Here is a 23,871-nt window from a genome sequence, read left to right on the forward strand (position 1 = left end):
CATAGAGGGATCATTTGACTGATCTTATTGTTCAAAATAAATCCAACTGGACTTGAGAAAAGATAAAACCTTGTTGCATACAAAATAATTATAACAAGCTCCCTGATGGTAGGGATTTGGGCCTGTGCCCTTCACTTCTTGGTCCTTGGTGCCTAGAACTGTGCCTGGCACATAGTAGATGCTTAGGAAACACTTCCGCAATGGCAGTGAAGGCATGGCTGAATGGATGAGCAGAGGAGGAAACAAACAGTATAGCAGAATGTTGACATCAGGCAGATGCTGATGGAAACTATAGGTCTATCCTGGTTTGCCCAAGGCTAACCCAGCTTTGCCTCTGAAAACCCTAAAGCCCAGGTCTCCTCGGTGTGGATAAAACAGGACTGTTGATCACCCTACCCATAAATCATTAGATGCATGACCTCGGGCAATGGTCACTTGCCCGAAAAAGTCCCTTGACTTCTATGAGCTTTGGTTCTTTTAGCTGCAAATGAGATAACAATATTAAGTAACTCTCAGGGCCTGTAAAGATCAAATGAGATAATATGCACTGAATACTTACACAAGTGCTTAGCACACAGAAAATACTCATTAGCGGTAGCTCTTACTATTCCCATTACTTTGAATTCTGGGTCTTGAAAAATGCATCCTGCTTCTTGATATATGCTCCCAACCCTGCTTAAATTAGGAGCCTTGGTTTTATGACAGGGAGTGGTGGAGACATAAGCCACATAAGAGCCAAAAACCTGGTGCCTCTTGGACATTTTCCCCTGCAGAGAAGTGGTCTCACCCCACCTCCCCCACAGGCTGCTTTTTTAGCAATCATATCTGGCTGCTCCGTGCTGATTTCCAACAGATGTTCCTCTAATGAACCACACTGTAATCTCAGGGCCTTAATATAGTGCTGGGGTGTGATAAGTTCGAAATGGCTGTCATCGTTGCTGGTGAGGATGGTCTGGCCATTGTTTGGGACTGTCTTCCTCTGATTGTTATGTGAAGGGGAATTTACTTTCTTCCATCACCTCTTCACCCCATACACCTGCCCCCACCATCCTGGGCCCTAACTCCTGCCCAAATTAAAAGTCTGTGTCAGAACCTTCCAGAAAGTGCTCAGTGCACCATGATGAGGGGGATGACAAGGGAAGGAGATTGGGAGGGAGCGGTGGTTCAATAGAGGCCTGAAATCAATATTTTCAGGCTGCAAAACATGCAGATTCACTGACTCTCAAGCGAGGAGCAGCCTTCTGGGGATCTGAGGCAGATGTTCCCTGAGCAGGAGACACTGAGGTCTGGGCAGGAGGTGCTGGTATAATGCAGCTGGAGGCTCAGCTGCGAGCATCCATTTACAATTGCTCACACCTTCTAGATGAGGCGGGAGAAGCCAGGGATGGGGAGATGTTTCTAGGTTGTCTGGTCACATCTCACTCATCTGAATGACTTCAGAGCCCCAGTGTCATCAGATGGAGGAGCCTTACCGAGAGTTTTCTAAGTACCCTGCACAATCCAGGCAGTGACATGTAAAGTTAAGTAAAACACATACTCTGCATGATGGCTTTATAGCACACAGCTCATTGATAGAGAACAAAAAGCCCCACCCTCTGACTGGGTCTGTTTGATATTTGGGATTGCATCAGCTAACAGCCATAGGCTGGATATTGTTTCTAATTTATTTATTCACTCTTCATTAAATTATTAATTAACTTATTTTTATATTTTATTATTAGCAGAGATCTGCCAATAATAATGTTAATAAAGAACAGCAATCCTTTCTGAGTTCTTAGCAGGGCTCAGGCAATGAGCTAAATGTTCATGTATATTATCCCTTTTAATTCCAGTAATCTCATGAGGTAGATGCTTTCATATCCACTTTAGAGATAACAAAATCCCAGAGATGTTAATCGCTTGACCAAGGCCACACAGCCATGAGTGACCGAGGCAGGATTTAAATTTAGGGCAATCTGACTCCAAAACCTAATTTTAACGACTCTTCTTAAATTTGCATTCAAATCCTGTTTATTCAAAATTTTCCAGTTAAGATACTAGGAAATGAAGAAATGTAATCGATTTCCTTAGAATACACTTAAATAAAATCTATTTAGCTCTATGCTTAATAGAAGAATGGGGCTGGGTTTTTCATCATGTAATCAGAGTAACAGCGAATTCAAAGAATCTGTTGCATAGAAATTTCTCATTTTATAGGAATTAACCTATGATCTGTGGTCTTTCTCCTCACAATAAGCTCTTCAATCATTTGATATTTCACTTGGGGGAAATTTAATGTATGGAAATATCATTGCTACCCACAATATTTGGGGAGGATTGGAGAAAAGTTAAAAACCAAATGCAGCAATAAGGAGAGAGAACACAAATAACCTTCACCTTCAGTGAATCAGTCCAGGGGTCTGCAATTTTTTTCTGCCAAGACCCACATAATATAAATATTTTAGGCTCGGTGGGCCATACTGTCTCTATTTTAACTACTCACCTCCCTGTAGCAAGAAAACAGCCAAAGACAGTCCAATAAATCCAATAAATGGATTAGACTGGCTATGTTCCAATAAAACTTTATTTACAAAACAGGGGCAGTGGGGATTGGGTGCTGAATCAATTGATAATGTACAGCTAGGAGGATTTGAACCTGGTGACCTTACTTGGCAATGTGTTGGTAAGCTTTTTCCAAATTTAAGTATAATATCAAAATAAATAATCCTAATAAATAACACTTACTGAAAGCTTTTGAAGCGCCAGCTTCTTTCTGTGCATCAAACAGTGGACACTCACACGTACTTTATGACTCAGCTGCTGTCACTGTCATCTCCAGTTCCAGGCAGGGCCTGCCTCAGAGGTGGGCCTTGGTATACTAGTTGAACGAATAAATTCCAATTTTAGGAAGGAAGGAGTGGAAGTTCAGAATGTTCAGTTATTTGCTCCAAGCTTTTCAGTCCATAATGAGGGCTCAGTAAATGTCAGCCCCAAGATAGAGCCAGAATTTGAGCCGGGCAGTCTGACTCCAGATCCCCCCTGGGCACTGTAATGTGGGAAGCTTCTTTCACCGGGACTTGCTTCTCCGATGTTGCCAGAGTTACTGCATCCTAGCCTTGGTCGCCAGTGTCACTCCTGGAAGGCTCCCCCTCCTCTCTCTGTGCAGCTCTGGAGCTCTTAGCTGTCAGTCTCTTTTGCTGGCTGCTTCCTCCACGAATCTCAGCATTATCTGTGTAGTCAGTCACTTCAGAAACCCACCCTTGGATGGTCTAGGAAAGCTTCCATCCAAAAGAAGAGGAACCTGAGAGGCTGAACGGTGGGGTGGCGGTGAAGGACAGGGCACAGTAGAAGGAGAAGGTAGAGGCCACATTCTTCAACTCACTCTGCCAAAACTGGGTCAACTCCAACTCCATCACTTCCTAGCTATGGAAATGTGAGCACTTTGTTGAGCCCCTCTGGACTTCAGTTTCTTTATCAATAAAATGGGGGCAATAATGGTACTTACCACCCAGGTAGAATGTAAAGAAAAATTCCAAATACAGAAACTGGCATATAGCAAGGGCTCACTAACTGTCTCATATCGTTTGGTTGTGAAGTCGTACAGTGCACTGCAGAAAAGCAAGTCTACTTTTGTGTCTCGGATGTGACGTTTGTGTTGGGGGCAATGGGAGTAAGTTCAGAAAGGGCTAAAGTGGGGGCCAAACTACAGGCAGCCTTGAAGCAGTGATTCTCAGATATGCACATTCCTGCGGTCCCCAAATGTTCTATTCTGGAGGCTAGTTGGGGCCCTGGAATTACACTTCTAATGAGTGTCCTAGTGATTCTGATGCATGGATAAGTCTAGTAAGCCCACAGAACATAATATAAACTTTAAGCTAGGACACCAGATTTACCCTATAAAGGGGATGGACATTGAATGGTTGTCATCAGGGGATGACAGAAGAAACACCATTTTAGGATGACAGAAGTGTGAAGATGGATTAGGGAGGGGAGAGGATATTTAGACGGTTCTTACAATTGCTCAAGCATGAATCACCAGTTTCAGTATCTCCTGGTTAGGTGTCTCAATTGTTGTGACTTGAGGTAACCTGTCTGGGGACCTGATGCCACAAGGATAGACTGAGGACCATGAGACTCTTTTTGCATAATGCCTGTTCTCCATTCTTGAGCAATTTTGATTGACATTAATCATGATGACAGTGACCATTTTTAAGCATTTTCTCTGTGTCTGAACCTAAACACTTTATGTATATCATGCTGTTGAATCCTCCCAGCAGCCCTGCAAGATAAGTTCCATTATCACCCCAAGAGACTCAGGAAAGTGAAGCCACTTGTTCAAAGTCACACAGACAGAAAGAGACAGAACTGAGCCTAGGGCTGTCTGAACTCAAGACTGTGAGACTAATGACCTCCCCAAAGATTCCACCCATTCAGATCCAACTCACCCTTTAAGGAAAACTCTATGATGATCCCTGAATTTTTCACTGATCTCTCTTTTTGCTCACGTAACCATCCAAGGTGGGTATTCCTGCTCAGCAGAGAGTGTTCCTCCACAGAGAGACTCAGGGATCCAGGCTCTTTCCATTTTATTGTTCTGCTTTTCTCTTGAGTCCATTTTTTTTAATTCAAAGAGCTGGCAGAAGAACAATGAAGAATGTAGAGGAGCCACACTTGCTTCTTGAAAGCCTTGGCCAAGAATTTGCACTCATATTTTCACTCACATTCTACTGGCTACAAATCAATCACATGACACACACATACAAGGGAGGCTGGGAAATGTAGTTTGGAAGAAAGCTACAGAAAGAAGAGGAAATGGATTTCTGGTGTATGGATAGGAAACTTCTGTCACTTAGCACATAGTGGGTGCTCCAAAAATAATTGTTAATCGTTAGTAATAATAACAGTGCTTTGATTTTGGACTTCCTAGCCTCTAGAATTTTGAGGAATAAATGTTTGTTGGGAACGAATACCCAGACTATGGTATTTTTATTATAGCAGCTCAAGCTGACTACTACAGGAGGGGTATGTGATTCCTAGGGATCTCCCAGCCCTGATTACTGAAATTCTAATTTAGACAGTTTTCTCTCAAGATGGAATAAGTGGCAGAAGAATTAAGTTTTATTGCTTACCTACCCAGCACCACACAGTTCATTTGGTGATATATTTAAATATATATCTATACACTGAACTGGTTGCTTTCATAATATTATTCGGACCTATTGCCAGAACCATTTAGTTAGAGAATGTATCGGTTCAATGAAGTACATCATTACTTTCAATTCATTTCACTAAGTATGAAGTGTGTTGACTCAGACTGCTCTGGGCCCTTTGGGAGACATGGGATCCATCTCCAAAGAGCCTGAAGTGTCTGCAAAGGTACAATAATAACAGGTAGGATAATTAGAAAATCATGTAGTATACTGGATCTGAGTGTGTACCAGCGAGTGTGAGGAGTGAGAGCATTGGAGATGGTTTAGGAGGGAGCAGACAGATCCCAGGAGTTGCCTTGGCATTGTGTAGATGTGTGCAAGGGTGCCATGCCTCCCTGGTCCACACTTACACACTCCCCACTCCTTCCCATCCCCCTAGGCCCCCACCCCCTGCAGCTGATTTTGCATTCACTCGGGTTCCTGTGCATGGATGTTTGGATGTTTAGAGGACAGACCTAAAGCAACCATGCCAGCCTAGCTCCTGCTGTCACCCTCTTCTTCCTCTCTCAGACTCACTGCATGGCTTCATGGATAGAATTCCAGCCTTCTCATCAATGAAGCCTTCTCAAGGGCAGGAAGGGAGATGGACCAAGGGGAGCACTGGCCACTTGGAGAAAAACAGTGGATGTGACTAAGCAGTGACAAAGTGCCAGGCCCTTGTCCAAGCACTTGGACATCACTGCAAGCCATCAGTGCCCTCCCATGCCTTGGGGGCAACTGGACTCATTCTAGGGATGGGGAAACTGAGTGAATCCGTCAAGGTCTTGCAAGAGGCAGATGGTCCATTTTTAGGGGTAGTAAGAGGTGAGTTTAATAAAGGGTCAATTTTCAAAGGCAAGGGCAGGGCTTGGTGCAATAACAGGGGAGATGACAGACAGGAGGGAACCTCTGTACCTCTTGGTGATGGACAGAATGATGCTCAGGGTCCACATTCAAATCCCTAGAACAGGAGGATACATTCCCTTACATGGCAAAACAGACTTCGCAAATGGGATTAAATCAAGGATCTTGAGATAAGGGGATTATCTGCTGGGACCAATGCAGACACAACCTTCTTATAAGAGGGTGGAGGAGGCAGGAAGGTCAAGGTCAAACAGAGATGTGCTTTGAAACAAGGTGCTGCACCTGATGGAAGAAGAGGCCCTGAGCAGAGGAGTGCCAACAGCCTCTAGAAGCCGTAAAAGGTAAGGAAGTGGAGTTCCGCAAGAGGGACCACCCTGCCAGCATCTTGACTTTAGCACATGAAACTGGTTTGGACTTCTGAGCTCCAGAATGGTCAGATTACAAATCTGTGTCGTTTTAAGCCGCTAAATTTGTGATCATCTATTACAGCAGGAAAACAAATACATACCCCCAGGCCTGATGGGAAGAGGAAGGAGTGGAGAGAGCTGGGGGAGAGGGCTGCTGACAGGACCCGGCCTTGAGTAATGCGCAGCCAGCCAGAGCAGAAGGACCCAGGGAATAAACACCCCAACCTCCCGCTAACCCCCTCCTTGACTCTCCTGCCAGGCTTCAGCCCAGAGGCAGACAGGACTCTTAGCATTTGGCTCAGAGAATAATCACTTGCCAGGATAGTACAGTGAATGTCAGATTCTGAAATGATATTGTCATCACTATTTTTCCAGTTCTCAGCTTGTGCCAGTCCTGTGCAAAGCACCTCGCATACATATACGCCAAAGGCAGCACAGCGTGGTGGATGGAGGGGTCACACTTCCTAGAGTTTAAATCTTGGCTTTGGCTTTGCTACTTACTTATCAGCTGTGTGACCCTAGGTATGGGCCTGACCTCTCTGAGTCTGTTTTCCCATGTGTCAAATGGGGACAATAACAGCACCTACCTCAGAGGTTCACCAGTTTTAACTGAGATAATCCAGGGAAAGCACTTGGCATGTTGTCCTGCACACAGAAAGTACTAGATGAGTGTTAACTATTTTATAATTAGTATCGACTTGGCACTGGGATTTGGACCCAGGTCTGACAGAAAGGCTAGGAAAATACTCTGTGGTGACAACTCAAAATCTTTCTATGGCAGGTAACCCACTGACAGGATGAGACAAGGACATTTCGCCTCTGTGATGTACTTTCCCCAAACCCACAGTCGAGTGTCATCGTGAGAAAATGATCAAACTGCAATGGAGAGACAGTCTACAAATGCCTGACCAGCACCCTTCAAACGCTCAAGGTCATGAAACAAGGGAAGACTGAGAAACAGTCACGGCAGGGAGACAAAGGGGACAAATCCAAAGGTACTGTGGGGTCCTGGATTCGATCTTAGAACAGAAGGACTTTAGTGGGAAAATGGCTGAGACCTGAATCAGGTCTGGAGTTTAGTAAATTGTAACGTACCCATGTGGGAGTCTTGGTTTTGACAACTGTCAGATGTCAGAGGTATCATTTCACACTAACATAAGGTGAATGTAACATCAGGGGACACTGACACTGGATGAGGAGTTATGGTGACTCTGCACATCTTTGCAACTTTTCTACAAAGCTAAAATCATCCCCAAATAGACAGTTGGTGTAAGAAAATAGCTTTTGGAGAGGTTCTGCTGCTCCTCAGAAGCGCCAAGTGGTTTTTACCATCACCCATTCACGTGAGGAGGAGGAACAGGGAGATAAGGATGTATCCCTTATAAATGCAAAACTTAAGTCATTTAATGAATTTAGTATGTTATAGATTTTCAGGTCCAGTTAAAAGGCACCAGGAAAACCTCAGTCTCCACGGAAAGGAGATTCATTTATTTGTTACACTTCGGGGAGCAAAGAAGCAACTGCCCACCCGTGCTGGGAACTCAAATTTCCTCCTGATTTGAGCAAAAGCCAATTGCCTGTGTGCTGTCAGTGAGGACCAGCCTGAGGCTTCTGCCAGCGATGGCAGAGGGAGGCACACACCAGGGGCCCATGGCTCAGTGTCTTCAAGGTACAAGATAGAGAGCCCTGGCACCCCTTTTGGAGTCTGCAGAGACTGAGCACAGCAAGAGGTCAGCCTTCCCTCCTTGCTTTGGCTGGGACAGCAGTGAGAACCATGCTCTTGAAAAGCAACTCTAATGGTGCACCCTTCATGGTGTCTTTGTGGTCTGTAAGAAAGATGCTCATTGGTAAGTGTGGATCTCAAACTCTGTATCACTGGTTGAATCACATCCATCTTTTTCCTGCTCTTATTTCCAACCTATCACCTTCTCTTCACTTACTGCTGCACATTATTTCACTGTATCACTTGTGGAATTCTAGAATCCAAAGACCCATACATCCTCCAGTAGTGGCTGAACCAATGTACATCCTCGATGGCCACTTAGAAATACGTAACAAAATTACAAATGCATATACCCTTGGACTCAGGTATTAAAGCATTGGATTCTGTAGATTTATTTGCAAACACAAGAAGTGATATGTATCAGGAATTAGAAATAACCCAAATGTACAGCAATGGGTGATTTGTGCATCCAGAAATGGAATGCTATGCTGCCATTAAAAAGTAAAAGTTCTATATTTACTGACATGGGAAGATATCCAAGATAACTTTAGCGGAAAAATTAATTCTCCTGCATGCAGAAGAATGTGTAAAATTTACTACTTCTGTGTAATAAGAGGGAATGAGAGTTCATATGCATATTTCCTTGTACATGCATAAGGGAACTTTGGAAGAATATATAAGAAATGAAGAATAGAGGTGATTAAGGGGACTGGTGGGGGGAAATTGGACAAAGGACAAGAAGGGGAGAGAACTTTTTACCTTATATTTTCTGGGATGTGAACAATACAATTCATCAAAAAACTAAATACAAATGAAAGAGAGGAGAGGGAGAGAGAAAGAGCATGAACCTGGATTCTTGCTAGCAGTTAACCTTGGACAAATCACTTACTTTTTGGCAAGGCCTGAAAGAAAATAAAATTGCAAGAAAATGTAAGCCTCCTAAAACATTTTGAACAAAGTGAGGGTGGAGAGAGAAGGGGAGAGGTGGAAAGTGAGAAGAAAAGCAAGAATCTTCCAGATGGTTTTCAATTAAATTACAATTATACAGCCATAGAAATTTAAACTCGGTTTAATTTTTAATTGAAAAAGAAATGCTGAATGACATACTGATTCACAGTAGCAGTTGCTGTTTTAAGAATACAGACTGGACTTTCTAATTCTACCTCCATTTGATAGGCTTGCTGTGTAATTTTGGGGAAATAGTTTTAAACTATAAAACTCTGGTTAACAAAATTCCCCCCTTCCATGAGAAGGGAAGACAATTTTTCAAAATAATCTTTATTCTAGGGAAGGATTTTTTTGCAGTGCTCTGATGATAATAATTTTTACACTACAACAAAAGCAATCAGATGGCTTATTTCTTTGAAACACTATAGTAGACTCTTTAGAAGTCCAGAAAAGCATGAAGGCATAAACGTAAAATCAAATACAATCAACTCTTTTAATGGAGACCTCTTTCAACAGTGTGGTCTATAGCATTCCATAATCTTCCTGTGTGATTATAGTTCAAAAAATTAGAACCCAATTCTATTTTAACAATATGTCATTAAAATGTGTTGATCATTCACTGTTCTTCTACAACATATTTTTACATAACTGCTTTATCTTCACCTTACAAAGATATTATGACTGTGCCAACCCCTTACATGAAACATTAGATATTTTCCTTTGCACCATTATAAATATGCTGCCATAAACATCTTTCACATGCAAATTGTGTACACATCCTTGATAATTTCCTTAGGATAAATTCATGGCTGTCATGTTTTTTGGTCAAATATGACAATTTTATGACTGTAATGGCAAGTCACAACTTTCAGAAAGGCTATACCAACTTAATTACTTCACTGTGGCCTTTCAAAGGAATCATTAGGGAGGCTTGCTCTGTCTTGGTTCCCCAAGTGAGCAGAGATTTCATTTTCCCTAATTGGAAAAGATTTGGCTAGAAGCATAGCCTAATGATGGTTACTAGTAACCTCTTTGATCTGCCCCAGGGAACATCAAAGCAAATTTGCTCCCTTCCCTCTGAAGGCACTTGGAATTCAATTGTCCAACATGCTACCCTCTTTGTCTCACCATCATTGACCCTTCTGGACATTAAGGACTGTCCTGAGATGCCTCTGGAGCCAGGGAGCCTGGACTCCTAAGTCTGGCAGGCGCAGAGACTGCCCCCCGGCCATAAATCCTGCAGGTGCCGGGCGTCCAACACACCTAAAATGCTAATACATCTGAATGAAGCTTTATTGAATGAGGAATGTCATACCTATTAGTTGTATCAACATTTTAAAAAATTACACATGTAATATGTCTTTGGTTGGGCTCTGTCTGTCCGTTTGGACTGCTGTAACAAAATACCATGGACTGGGTAGCTTATAAACAATAGAATCTTGTTTCTCACAGTTCTGGAGGCTAGAAGTCCAAGATCAGGGGGCAGCATGGCCAGGTGAGGGCCCTCTTCAGGACCATGAACTTCTCGTGTATCCTCATGTGGTGGAACAGGCTAGGGAACTCTATGGGGTGTCTTTTACAAGGTAGTGATCCCATTCGTGAGGATGACTTAAGCACACCCCAAAGGCCCTGCCTCCTAATATCATCACAGTGGGCATTAGAATATCGGCCTATCAACTTGGGAGTGGGAATGGGGGTAGGCACAAACTTTCAGACCACAGTCTCCTTAGGGTAGAGCCTGAGCTGGAGACTTTTGTCCAAGTGAGTCATTGGGGGAGAACTCTCTAGAGAAAAGCCCAGAAGGAGGTGACAGAAGCGGTGTAGGGCAGGTTCAGAAGCCAGGAGATGTTGTGGTCCAGCCGACATCTGGTCTGCCTGATGCCTCATGGTGCTCAGGAAGGTGGATCGGAATCCCACTCTGCCATGTCTCTTAGGAGCACATATATGTTTGCCATTCAGTTGGGGTTCCTAGCACCAATTCTGACAATTCTCACCTAATATTCGCCATTTGCCTATGTTATTACATCGAGATGTGTTCCTTGTGAATGGAATGTAATTACATTTTGTTTTATGTTTGTTCCAGTTACTACTGCTGCAAACCATCTTAAACCTTATTGACTTAAAATAACAATCATCATAAGTTCTGTTCACAAATCTGTAATGTTGGGCAGAGCTTAGTAGGGAGAGGTCACTTCTGTGCCATGTGGCATCAGCTGGGGCAACTTGGGGTTGGAAGAGCCACTTTCAAAATGTTTCGTGTACAAGGCTGGCAAAGTGGTGCTGGCTATCTGCAGGGAGCTTGCTGGGAGTTGCTGGCAGGATACCTACACGTGTCCTCTGCAGGGGGCTGCTTGGGCCTCCTCACAACATGGTGGCTGGGATCCAAGCATGCATCCCAAGAAAACCACAGAAGCTATGTCACCTTTCATGCCCTGCCTCTGAAGTCGCATGGTATTACTTCCACTGTAGTCAGAAGCCATCCAGATTCAGGGAGAGAGAACATAGACCTTGATCGGGAGAGTGATAAAGTCACATTTTGAAGAAAGTATGTGGAGTGTGATATAATATTGTGGCTATATTTGGAAAATAGAATCTGCCACACCATTTAATTTGGTAATCCTTATTTTTTAACTCAAAGTTTAATTTGATATGATGTGTTATCTTATCCTCTTAGTAATTAACTCTTAAATTTTTAACAACCATGCTTGTTGCTGAAAGTCTAAAGATATCAATATTTCTACCTTCTTCTCAAACCATACAAGAGCCTTAAAACACTCTAAATCTGTTTTTTGCCCCATTCCAATGTTCTGTGTTACAGTTGTCTAGTGTTTTAATTGCATTTATTTTAACCTTCATCAGCTGTTCTTATTTTTGTTTTTATTGTCAATAATCTACCCATATATTTAGCAAGATGCTTTTTGCATTCCATTCCTTCCGTTTGAAGACTGTGCTTCAATAATGCCTTAATGGGGTATTTGTGAGTGACAAACTTCATCAGTTTTTGTTTGAAAATATATGTAGCTTGCCTTCACAATTGATATAGCTCAACTGGATTTATAACTTCAAGATGGTAATGATTTTCCTCAACTTTGAAGAAATATTTCTATCATCTTCTGGTTTTGATTGTCACTATTAAGAAGTCTGCTGCCAGTAGAATTTTTGTTCTTTAATTTGCAATTAAGTTTGTATTAATACCCTGAGGCTTGGCAAAAAGAGAGAATGTCCTGTGTAGGTTGTCTGTTTTTCTTCACTGATTACTGTAAGATATTTTCTTTGCCTTTGATGTTTTCATTATGTGCCTAAGCATGCGATTACTATTATAAAGTTCAGAATGTGAAGATTCCTATCTTTCCACAGTTCTGGAAAATTTTAACACTCGTGTATTTGATTATTTTCTCTTTCAAATTCTCTTTAATTTGTCTTTCTGGAAATTCTTCCTGTCATCTGTTAAGCTTTCCCATTCTATCCTCCATAACTCTTACAGCCCTATTTCCTGTTTTCCATCTTTTTGTCTCTGGTGCTATGTTCTGGGTCCAGCTCTCAGTTCTATTTTCCAGTTTACTAACTTTCTCCTTAGCTGGGTCTATCTTCCCTGTTTACCCAGCTACTGAGTTTTTATTTTAATGAGTATATTTTACATGCCTCTAAATTCTGCTTTCTTCTTTATCCAATTTATTTTGTGTGTGTGTGTGTATCCCTATATTGTGGTTTCTATTCTTTTATTCTTTAATAATTTAGACATTCTATTTTAATATTTTTCGTGTTGTTTTTGATATCAAGTACTTCCATTCATTTTGTCTGCTCAGTCAGTTTTATAGCGGCTCATTTCTTGTGTGGATTGTTTGTGTGTGTGTGTGTGTGTGTGTGTGAGAGAGAGAGAGAGAGAGAGAGAGAGAGAGAGAGAGAGAGAGAGAGAGAGAGAGTGCTCATCTTCAGTAGGGATGTTTCTCCTGCATCCATCAACCTAAGCTTACAGACACAGGGTAGATTTGCATTTTATTTTATTTTTTATCTACTGCCCCCAAAGTCTCCTAATTGGGAATTCTTGCATCTCATGAGTGTGTGAATGAGTATGTGTATAGTTTGCATGATATATGGTGCAAAATAAGGTTATGATTTCTCACAAGCATTTTTTGATTTCATACACAGACACAAGCAGATAACAAGCTCTCCTTCTGCTTTCCTGGTGGGTTAATTTGCTCATGGAGAGGACAGCTCCCTGGAGGCCTCAGTTTCTAGCAAGTCACCTCATCTCATTTTTGGCTCTTCAACGTATATGGTCCGTAGGTTATATTATCTGTCTCCATGTGAACATTAATACCATAGATTTGGGCCATTCTTGCCTGTATCAGAATCCAGCATCTCCCCTGGTCCACTGTGGCATCATCTCCCAAGTCTACTACTATGGTTCTGAGTTCTCTCATCATTTCCAATGCCCAGGAGATGCTGGCTTCCCAAGTGTACCCCCATGCTTGGTTGAATGCTCTGCCATCCTCCTCCTAGTATTCTGACTAGTTTTATCTTTGAATTGCATTTCATAAGTGAAGTCCAGTGGAACAATGGAGCACATGCATGAGTAGAGGAGCTACATGAAATATGTATACCTGCTATTCCCCGATGCCTCCTTTGACTATAGCATTCATGATACCCCATGAGCACAGGATTCTGGTCGACCCACCATGGCTGGGAGGCCAGTGAAACAAGGCAAGTGTATTATGTCTACAGCTGAGTAAAGGGGGCATACTGACAGCCCCAAAAGGTGATGCTTTCCCTTTGAATCAGAAGTGGCTTCAAAAGCAGAGACAAGGCAACACAGACAACCAAGGGACTCTATCACACCCTTTGCCACTCACATTATTTCCATGTATTAGCCAACCAGTTACGCTGAAGCTAATGATGTAGATGGAAAGAGAAAAGCAGGCTAACCCATAGTTCCTTTTCCTTTCTGTCCTTTTCAGGAGATTAAAAGAAGAACATATGAAGAAATGAAATAAAAACAGTTGTGTTAATTTTGTGCAGCATTTCTTTCTACTCTTCTGATAAGAACAAAATCCGTATACATGTATGAGCCTCAAAATACAAATGGTGCAGTTTCATGGATTCAACATATGAGATAAATGCTCTTATAATTGCATCTTAATTTGGGACTGCTCAATATAAAGAAGAACGGTAAAATTCGTGCTCATGGTTTAAAATTATATATATATATTTTTTAATTAGAACACTATTAAATAGCAAATAAAAAGCACCATGACAAGTCAAGAAAGAAATGACAGAAGAAAGGAGAAGCTTTATCATTTAGCATCTTTAATGGTACTTTTTCCTACTTTCTGAACATGGGTCCTGCATTTTCATTTTTCAATGAGCCCCACAAATTATGTGTTTGGCCCTGAACCTGAGGGGTTCCCTGGGTTTCAAATTTAGCTGTCTATTTTATTAAAATATTGTTGTTTCTTATTAAGAATTCTGCATTCTTCTATGCCCACCAGTGTTTGAGTTGTGCTTCTGCTCTGCTGCTGCCTCCCACACCCCTGTCTCCTTCTGGCTTGTCCAAGCTGTCAGGTTGTGGTCTGGATACAGACCCCTGAATGGGCAGCGGCTCCATCCAACTCATGTTCCCAGGGAATGCAAGGGTGCACCCTGGCTGAAGGCTCTGTATTTCACTTTCGGGAGCAGTGGCCATGCCTTCCTGAGACCTGTGGGTCCCACTTCTTCCTGCCTCCCTCATCAGACCAGCTCCTTTACTGTGCTAGCCCTGCACCCACAAGCCCACAGGGTGATTGGGGGCAGATGCAGGAGAGGGATCAGGAGGCAGCGAGTCCTGGGGCAGTGGCTGTGATGCGAGTGTGCTTGAAATGCAGTAGTAATTGGGCGCCCCAGCTGGCGAGGCAGACAAGGGCATGGAGAGCCCTGAAAGGACCAAGGGGGAGAGAACTAGGCAGTCACCCAGGGAAACTTAGGGGCAGAGTTGGGCTTTTGTTCAGTCTCTGTTTCCTTAGCCAAGGGCTCCTTTAATGAGACCCCAGATGGTCCCCAGACACATAAGGGCAGTTCCTGAGAACTGGATTGTGCCCTGGCTCTGGGGACCAGTAATACCTGCACCTGGAACACTCATGTGCAGTCCCAAATGAATGTTTTTAATAGAGGAAGCAGGGGAATCGGCCGCTGCCTGGTTTCCACCCTCTCTGCCTCCAGTCCATCTCCACCCACACTTAATGCCCAGATCCCATCTCTGGAGTCCTGGTTCTTGAACATTCTATGACTTGGCCAGGTGCTTGTCCCTAGAAAATTGTGCATCAGGAAGGCTGCTGAGAACCAAGGGAACCACTCTCAGAAGGCCCACTCCTGGCCAGCCCACCTGAGCTCTCAGATCTCACCACTATAGCCTTAATTAAAACTATATACCATACCTGTCGGAGGCCCTGTGTCAGCGCTCAACATCTCCCAGACCTCCCAGGCTCGCACCCTGTTTTGCACTCTATTACTTCTGAGGCTGGGATGGGTCTCAGGGGTTTATGGAATTGGGCAAAGAACAGATACGAGTTTTGGAATCAGACCAATCTATGCTCTTGCTAGTTAAGTATTTGGGGTCAGGTGATTTCATCTCTCTGAGCCTCAGTTTTCTCATCTGTAAAATGGGGTGACACAAAGCCCTACTTCAAAGGTTTGTCAGGAAGATTGGGTAAGAAGCATTTCAGCATAGACAAGCCGTATGACCCATGCCTGGCATAGGGTAGGCACATAAGAAGCCTGGGTTGAATGAATGAACTGATAAGTGTTGTAAAGGGATGAAAGCTGTTCCCAAAGCATTTCTATCTTCCTTCTCCTTTGCCCCCTTCCTAATGCAAGCCACAAAGACAGTGTAGCACAAGCCTTCAGAGTACAGGATCTGGGGCCAGGTTTGTCTTGGCCTTGTCACTTCCTAGAAGACTTTGAGACTCCATTTTCCCCTCTTAAAATGGGCAGAGCAGTTGAATTGTGCTTCTTCACATAGCTTTAATAGCTTAGGAAAGGGACAAGAATTTGCATTTCTAACAAGATCCCAGGTGATTTTGACAGTGCTTGTTCAGAGATCACATTTTGAGAACCACTGATATCATCCATAAGTTCCTTAAGGTCATCAACCTCTTCATTTGTTTGTGAGGATGACATGAGTTACCCCGGGTAAAGCTCTTAGAACAGTGCCTGGAATAAATGTCCTTAATACCTGCTGGCTGCCTTATCATCTCCCATCTGGGGTGTGGGGCTGATCTAGTTTCCCTGCTTCTCCTCTTACCACCCATCCCATCCATTCTTTATAAGAGCTAAAATATTCATCTCAAAGGGCAAAGGGCAGATCTGAACATGGTCGCTCTCTCCTAAAGTACTCAGTGGCTTCTGATGGCTCCTGATTCAGCCTGTGAGGTTTGGCCACTGCAGACCTCTCCAGCCACAACCATATCTTGGACCACTCTCACTCTGCTTTCTAGCTTCTGTTCCCTTGCTTCCCTAACTGGCATCTGCTCAGTTCCTCTCTATTGCCACAGGGACTTGGCACATACTGTCCATTTGCCTCCTCCCCTTGGCTTTTAATTCCAGCTTAGATGTTACTTTCCCAGGGCAACCCCTATGGTAAGACGGACTAATTCAGGTTCTCCTACTATTTACACATATAGCACCACACGCCTGTTCTTCATAGCACTTGTAATTTGTATGGCTTTATATCTGATGGAGTGATTGATGTCTGTTACCCCCTTGGGTGATGAATGTCTTGCCAATGGGTTTTAGCCCCGGGCAAGCTTGCCATGGATTCAATGTGACCAAAGAAAATGACAGCAAAACATTCTTGGGGTGAAAGGGTTATACCCAACTTTATTTCCAGGTGGCAGGTCAGTCACTGGAATCCCATTAACTCAGAGCGAGTCTGTATGCAGCAAGCCGGTCTCTGCTTCTGCGCCCATCTGTCCACACAGCCGTCCTGCACAGCTGTCCTCTGGGCCTCTGTCCTTGGCGCTGCCACCACTCCAGCCTCTGCTCTGCTCTCCTGCAGCCTTACAGCCCTGCCACCATGTCACGCCCAGAGCACTGGGCAGAGCTCTTTTTATAGAGTCAACAGCCATGCATTGCCTACAGGTATGCAGTGAGCTAGTCAACCAGGGCCAGGTGAGAATCCTGGCCACAGGAACTCTCATTTTATCCACAGTGAACTTCATGAGAACACAGGAACCATACCTGATCTGATATTGGTGCCTCCCAGACTCCAAACAGTCCATGTAGCACTAAGGTACTGCTCCTCTAAGCTGGATTTGTCTAAGGCTTCCCAACTGGGATGACCCCAAGAAAAACCCTTGTAATGATGCAACCTAGGGTAGACCAGATGTCCATGACCATTGTTCCCACTAATCACTATAGTTCTATTTCATTTAAGGTAAATGGTCACCTGCAATATCATTAAATTCATCTCCCTGGTTCCAGAAAAGGGACCTTTTCATTATTTATCCTTTTTAAATTCAGCTCATGTCCCAACACCTCCAAGAAACCCCAAGTTGGGTTAACTGCTCCTCTCTGTTACTGCAGCCACTAGGATTTACCTGGACCATAGTGCTCCTCAAAATAAATTGTAACTTTCTTTGACTGGCCTCTCTTCCCCTAAGCCAGTATTCTCAAACTTGAGCCTGCATCAGCCTCCCTTGCAGGTCATGTCTTGTTAAAACAGTGCTAGTCCCTTACTCCACATATTTCTGATTCAATAGCTTAGGATAGGGACAAGAATTTGCATTTCTAACAAGATCCCAGGTGATTTTGATGGTGCTTGTTCAGAGATCACATTTTGAGAACCACTGAGTTCTCATCCATGAGTTCCTTAAGGTCAGAGAACCTGCCTCCTTAAAATTTCTAGGTTCCTAGCACATAGTAGCCAGTTGACACATTTGCTGAACAAATTCCATCAGGTAGTAATTAAATGCCTCCCCTGTGCTAAGAATGGTGGTTAAAGTTTTTTAAAAAGAGACATAAAATTTGTGGCAACAGGTGCTTTGTCTTGTAGGAGGAACTAACCCAATCAAGTATCTAATATTTGGACATCTTCCATTTTTTGCTCCTCAGAGTCTCCACTTGGCACTTTATACATATTGTCTCTTTTACTCTATCCCCACTAAACCCTGTGACATATGTTTTATTATCCCTGTTCTGCAGAGGACTTGGCAAAGACTTAAAGATCTCTAATTTTCAATATGAAGGTTCTTACCCCTGGGGTCCTTGGGTATGACAGCAGGCATTGAATTAAAATCATGTGTTAAATAGAATACAGTTTCCTATAGCTTCAGTTTTTACTGAAGGACTTGGGAAAGAGAGATGTTTTGACACATGCTGTATAAGTAAATTAGCAGGATTCTGTTTTTCCATATTGACTATATCAAAATAATTTTATCACAGAACATACCACTTTAAGGGCAATTTGCCATTATGTTCTAAGAACTTTCTGGTAGTTGTCTTGCCAGTGGGTTTCAGTCCCAGGCAAGGCTGCTATGGATTCAACGTGACCAAAGAAATTGACAGCAAAATGTTCTTGGGGTGAAAGGGTTATACCCAACTGTATTTCCAGGTGGTAGGCCAGTCACTAGAATCCCATTCAGTCAGAGTGAGTCTGCAGGCAGCAAGCCGGTCTCTGTCTCTGGGGCCCTCTGTCAGCACAGCCATCCTCTGGGCCTCTCTGCCTGCACAGCCATCCTGCATAGCTGTTCTCTGGACCTCTCTGCACAGTTGTCCCACACAGCTGTCCTCTGGGCCTCTGTCCTTGGCGCTGCCACCACTCCAGCCGCTGCTCTGCTCTCCTGCAGCCTTGCAGCCCTGCCACCGTGTCATGCCCAGAGCAGTGGGCAGAGCTCTTTTTATAGAGTCAACAGCCATGTATTGCCTACAGGTGTGCAGTGAGCTAGTCAACCAGGGTCAGGTGAGAATCCTGGCCACAGGAACTTTCATTTTATCCACAGTAGTAAAATTTACTCTCCTTCAATTCTGGCTATACTTGAAGTCCCTTGCCTCAAATGAGATTCATAGGTATGTTGGTCTGAATTCTAAGCCCATGCTTTCAACCACTTCCTTTTTAAGTAAAAAGAGGCAAGGCTACTATAGGGCAGGTCAACCAGTTAACTAAGACAAATTTTATTTTACAAAAGTCCTGGGTATCTGAGATATGTATAGAAGATGAAGTTGGAGATCTGCTGAACACCCTTGGAAATACATCTTTAGCAAGCATTGTTTACTCAACAAACACCCATTGTCTCATCATCCTTGTTAATAAGATAGCAATTTTGTTTGGGACAACAATAATCCCAATTCCAGAGGATGAACTATCCTCATTCTAGGCAAGTCATTGCTAGCTGTTCTGGTGTGCCAGATATTGTCTTTCATGGTCTCCCTTGCAACTGGGAATTCCTATGTGATCCACTTTTGAGAAGGCTAAGAAGACAGAGCTTTTCATGCTATATTGTGCTCCTGCCCCATCCTTCCTGTTTGGGACACTAGTGTGATATCTGGAGCTGTGGCAGCCACCTTGAGACTGTGAGAGGGAAAACATGATGAATGAAAGCCAACAGGATAAGAATGGCTCAGAATAGGACTTTAATGCTATTTTTAAACTACTGTACCACCCTTAGACTGCTTACTAGGTCTTATTCTAGTAAACCATAAATATCCTTTTGGCTTAATCCACTACTTGTAGCCATGAGCATTCCTACCTGATAGATAATCCCATGGTCCATCCTTCCAAAACATGCAGGGCTCTGTATTCCTGCATAGAGTAGGCTTTGGAAGAGACTGAACTACTCCAACCCACCTGTTCACTTTCCTTCATTACCCAAACTTTGTCTATGAGAAATCTAAATTGCAATGATTTTCCTATGTTCCTTCACTCAGTAAATATCTACTGAGTACCTTCTGCATTCCAGACACTGCTCTGGGCACTGGGGCAAGGAACAAAAGAAACAAAATCTCTGTTCTCTTGAGCTTACCTTCTGGAGATAGGGGACAGAAAACAAAGCACAGAAATATGTCAGGTGGTGATTAGGTTACAAAAGTGAGCAGAGGGAAAGGGAAGCTTGAGAGAGAGAGAAACTGTGGGAAGGAAGGGAATACCAACACAGAGAGGAACCTGTACGTGAAAAGGCCTTGTTCCAGATACAGCAAGGAGACAGCGGGGGCTGTGAGCGACGGGAGGAGTGATAGCGGCAAGTTCCCGGAGGCAGTGCGGACTTGCAAGGCACCGCGAGAACTTCTCTGCAGACTTGGAGGCTACCTTGTCACCACTACCCCGGCTCCTAGTTTCTCCTCTAATGGGGCTCCTCCTCTCTTTCCGTTCTCATCCTGCCCCATGTCTGTTTCCCCTGCTCCAGTCCCTGCCCACCCTACTGCAGTGCCTAAACACGTATTTGGCACTCAAAAAAAAAAACAAACAGAAAACTTACTGAATGTGCAGATGAACACCCTTAATTTATACAAGACCAGACAGTGAATAGGTGTCCACTCTCTATCCTGTGACTTGACATGAGTGATTGAACTTTTCTATGCCTGTTTCCTCACCTGAAAAATGGGGATCATTGTAATATTCTTAGTGTTGCTGTAAGAATATAAGAAACAGGATGAAGCAATAGGTACTATTCTAAATGCCCACAACCCCGTGATGGAAGTGGGTCCTTCTTATCATCCCCATTTTACAGACCATGAAACTGAGGCAGAGAGTGTGTTAGTCACCTGCTCAAGGTCCCATAGCTCCTCAGTTGCAGAGTCAGCAGGTAAACTGCCAAGCTCTGGGGCAGCCTCCACAACTACTCCTACGGAGATGATGCATGTGAACAAAGAGAGAGCTTAATAAACACTGAACAAATGGTAGCAGGGACACTGCTTGTGGCTGTTGTTGTTTGTTAATATTATTATTACGGTTACTATTAGTATCACGCCTGGCTGCCCCATGTAACCCTTGCTTCTCTAATGGGATCCATGAAATAGATACCATATTGGAGCACAGAACAAAGAAAGTAGAGGGAATTCTGCCTGCTGTATGAGATATCTACACACACCTCCCAAGGGCCCAGCACGACGGTGGAGAAGCAGGTTTGGGGGTGGAGAGATACAGGGGAGACAAGTACCCTGACCTCCACCCCCAAACTCACAAGTCAGGCAAACTGCATGCCCCCAGCTGAGGAATCACATAACCATGGCAGCTGTCCAGGGCAGAGGAAGCCCACACCTGTTTGCAATGTAATTTAGCTATTATCAGCTTTCCTATCCAGCTGAAATTCAAAGACTGAAGAATGGGGGATGATAGAGGGGACTGCATGAAGCAGGTTAGGAAGCTGGAGATGTAAGATGATCAGATGTCCTAAATTGCCTGCACTTTAATGCCTTATATAAAAATTTCCTGTAATGCATGTTACCATAAATAAGGGATTGCTGAACAAGACCTAGCAAGATAGTGTTCTAGCTGAACTCTCCCAGAGGGAACGTTTGGAGCCAGCCTGGTTATATCCCACCTCTCAAATTGTCCTGTTGTAAAAAAGTCTGGCTCACAAGGCCTACACATACTGGGATGAACACAGCTACATCATGTTCTTCACAGAACAGCATTTAGGATCCACCACTTAGTGGAGGACGAAGTCCCTTCCAGGCCCCATCTCTGCTTACAGAGATGTGTGTGTAGCGGGGAGGGAGTGGACAGGGAGAATGTCTCCTGACCCCCATGATTCTCTATCCAGCTCACCCGCATCCAATCCAAATCGACCTGTTAGGACTGGCAGAGACCGACAGCATAATCCCCAATCCTGGCCCCAAGGACCCAAACCAGATATTGGGGTCACTGGGGCACACTTTGACAGTTCTTAAGGGAAAGTTTACAAGATGCACCTGGGCAATTGGTCCCAGTTTCTCTCGAGGGAAAGACAGAAGAGGCAATTTCTTTGCTGATAAGATTCAGATTCAAGTGGTGGTTCATCACATGGCTGCTGAATACTCAAGATTTGCCTTAGAGCTAAAGAGGCAGGTGAGGGTGATGATGACAATGATGATGGTGGTGGTGGAAGGAGGAGAGTAGGAAGGGCCAACGCTTACTGAGCACTTACTACATGATCTTAACGTGCATTGCATTATTTGATTCTCACATTGGCCCTTGGAGCCAGATACTAGTATGAGATTCAATGTCCCTATCCTTCCAGATTGTATGTTTGGCCTGCAGTTTCCCTAGCCATCCATGCCATGCATTAGACAAACCCCAGGGCAGAAATAAAATAACATGCAGCACAGGCTTGAAGTTTTCTGGATCCATAACAAGAATTAGAGTTGAGGCTAAGAGTATATATATATATATATAAGTCAGTGCACAAGAACTCTCTGGTAATTGTTGTATCAGTCAGGATAGACTTGGTTTGGCTGCAGTAAACAGAATCCACACATTCTTGATACTTAGTACTTTAAACACATTACATAATTTAATCTTCAAAAATATCCTGCTAGGTAAATATTTTATCAACTTAACTCACAAGAGACCTCAAGCTTAAGAGAGGCTTACTTGCCTAAAGTCACTCCCTAGTTGGTGGTGAGACCGAGATGCAAACATAGGGATGAATGGCTTTAAAACCTGTGCTTTTAATCATGTGTTTAACAGGATTTAGGGGAGCCAAGGAAGAGCTTCAGAGGTCACAGGAATTGATCTAAGTTTCATTTTAAAACTATTTGAAATTAGAAGTTTAAAAATGCACATTAAATGTCCTGTATGTTAAGCTGTAACAAATAGAAGACATTCAAATGTGTCAGACTGACTCACTTTCTTTGGATCCAGGCAGGCATAAGACATCTCCTGCCAGATGTGGCAGTTATTAGAATGACTTGTCAAATACTTCCACATTGCCCCCCTCCAGGTATGGTAGGATTTCACTTGGCCCCTTTGTGATGGAGTGGAACCCATGGCTACTTCTGGCCAGTGAGCTGATTTCCAGGCCAGAGCATTTCATTACCAATGAGACCCATCCAGCAACCTCTTTACCTCTGCTAAAGCACTGTCCCAGATAGTGGCTTCTCTGTCCTAGACCAGGACAAGAACAGTGGAGAACAGAGTCCCCAATTGACCTGCCATACACATGTGTTGTGAATAAGAAATAACCATTTGTAGTGCTAAACCACAGATTTTTTGGGGTTGTTCATTATTGCAGCAAAACTTAGCCTATCCTGATTGATTGAAGAGTATCCTGAGATCTCACAGTATCACAGATTGGATTCTCCAGAATCAGATGCTGAGACAGAACTTAGGGTGCAGGATGTTTATGTTTATTAAGGTTCAACTACCTGTGAGAGGGAGAGGAATTCCTGGGGCAGATTTTCTGCCTGTCTTCATCTACTCCTCATTTATTCCTCAAATACTTACTGAGACCCTACCATGCAACAGGCTCAGCTGAGACACTGGAAGTACACCGACCTTGCCCTCATGATGCTCTTGGCCCAGTGGTTTTAAGTTGCTGCCCTTTGTCACACCCCTTCTCTGGCAGTGTGGAGAAATGGCTATATTTTGCCATCAAAGTGCCTGAATTTAAAACCCCAGCTCTGCTCATTTCTGGACAAGGGAACCATTGCCAAGTTACTTCCCTTCTCTTAACCTCTGTTTCTCTGTGCGGAAAGTGAGAGCAATGACACCATCCATCTCGTAGCATTAATATGAGGATTCACTGAGATCAAACAAAGCACAAGCCTGGCACATATTTTGATTAATAAATATTAGTTACTGCTACGCATCACC

Source organism: Manis javanica, chromosome 15, assembly GCF_040802235.1.
Source record: "Manis javanica isolate MJ-LG chromosome 15, MJ_LKY, whole genome shotgun sequence".
Lineage (NCBI taxonomy): Eukaryota > Metazoa > Chordata > Mammalia > Pholidota > Manidae > Manis > Manis javanica.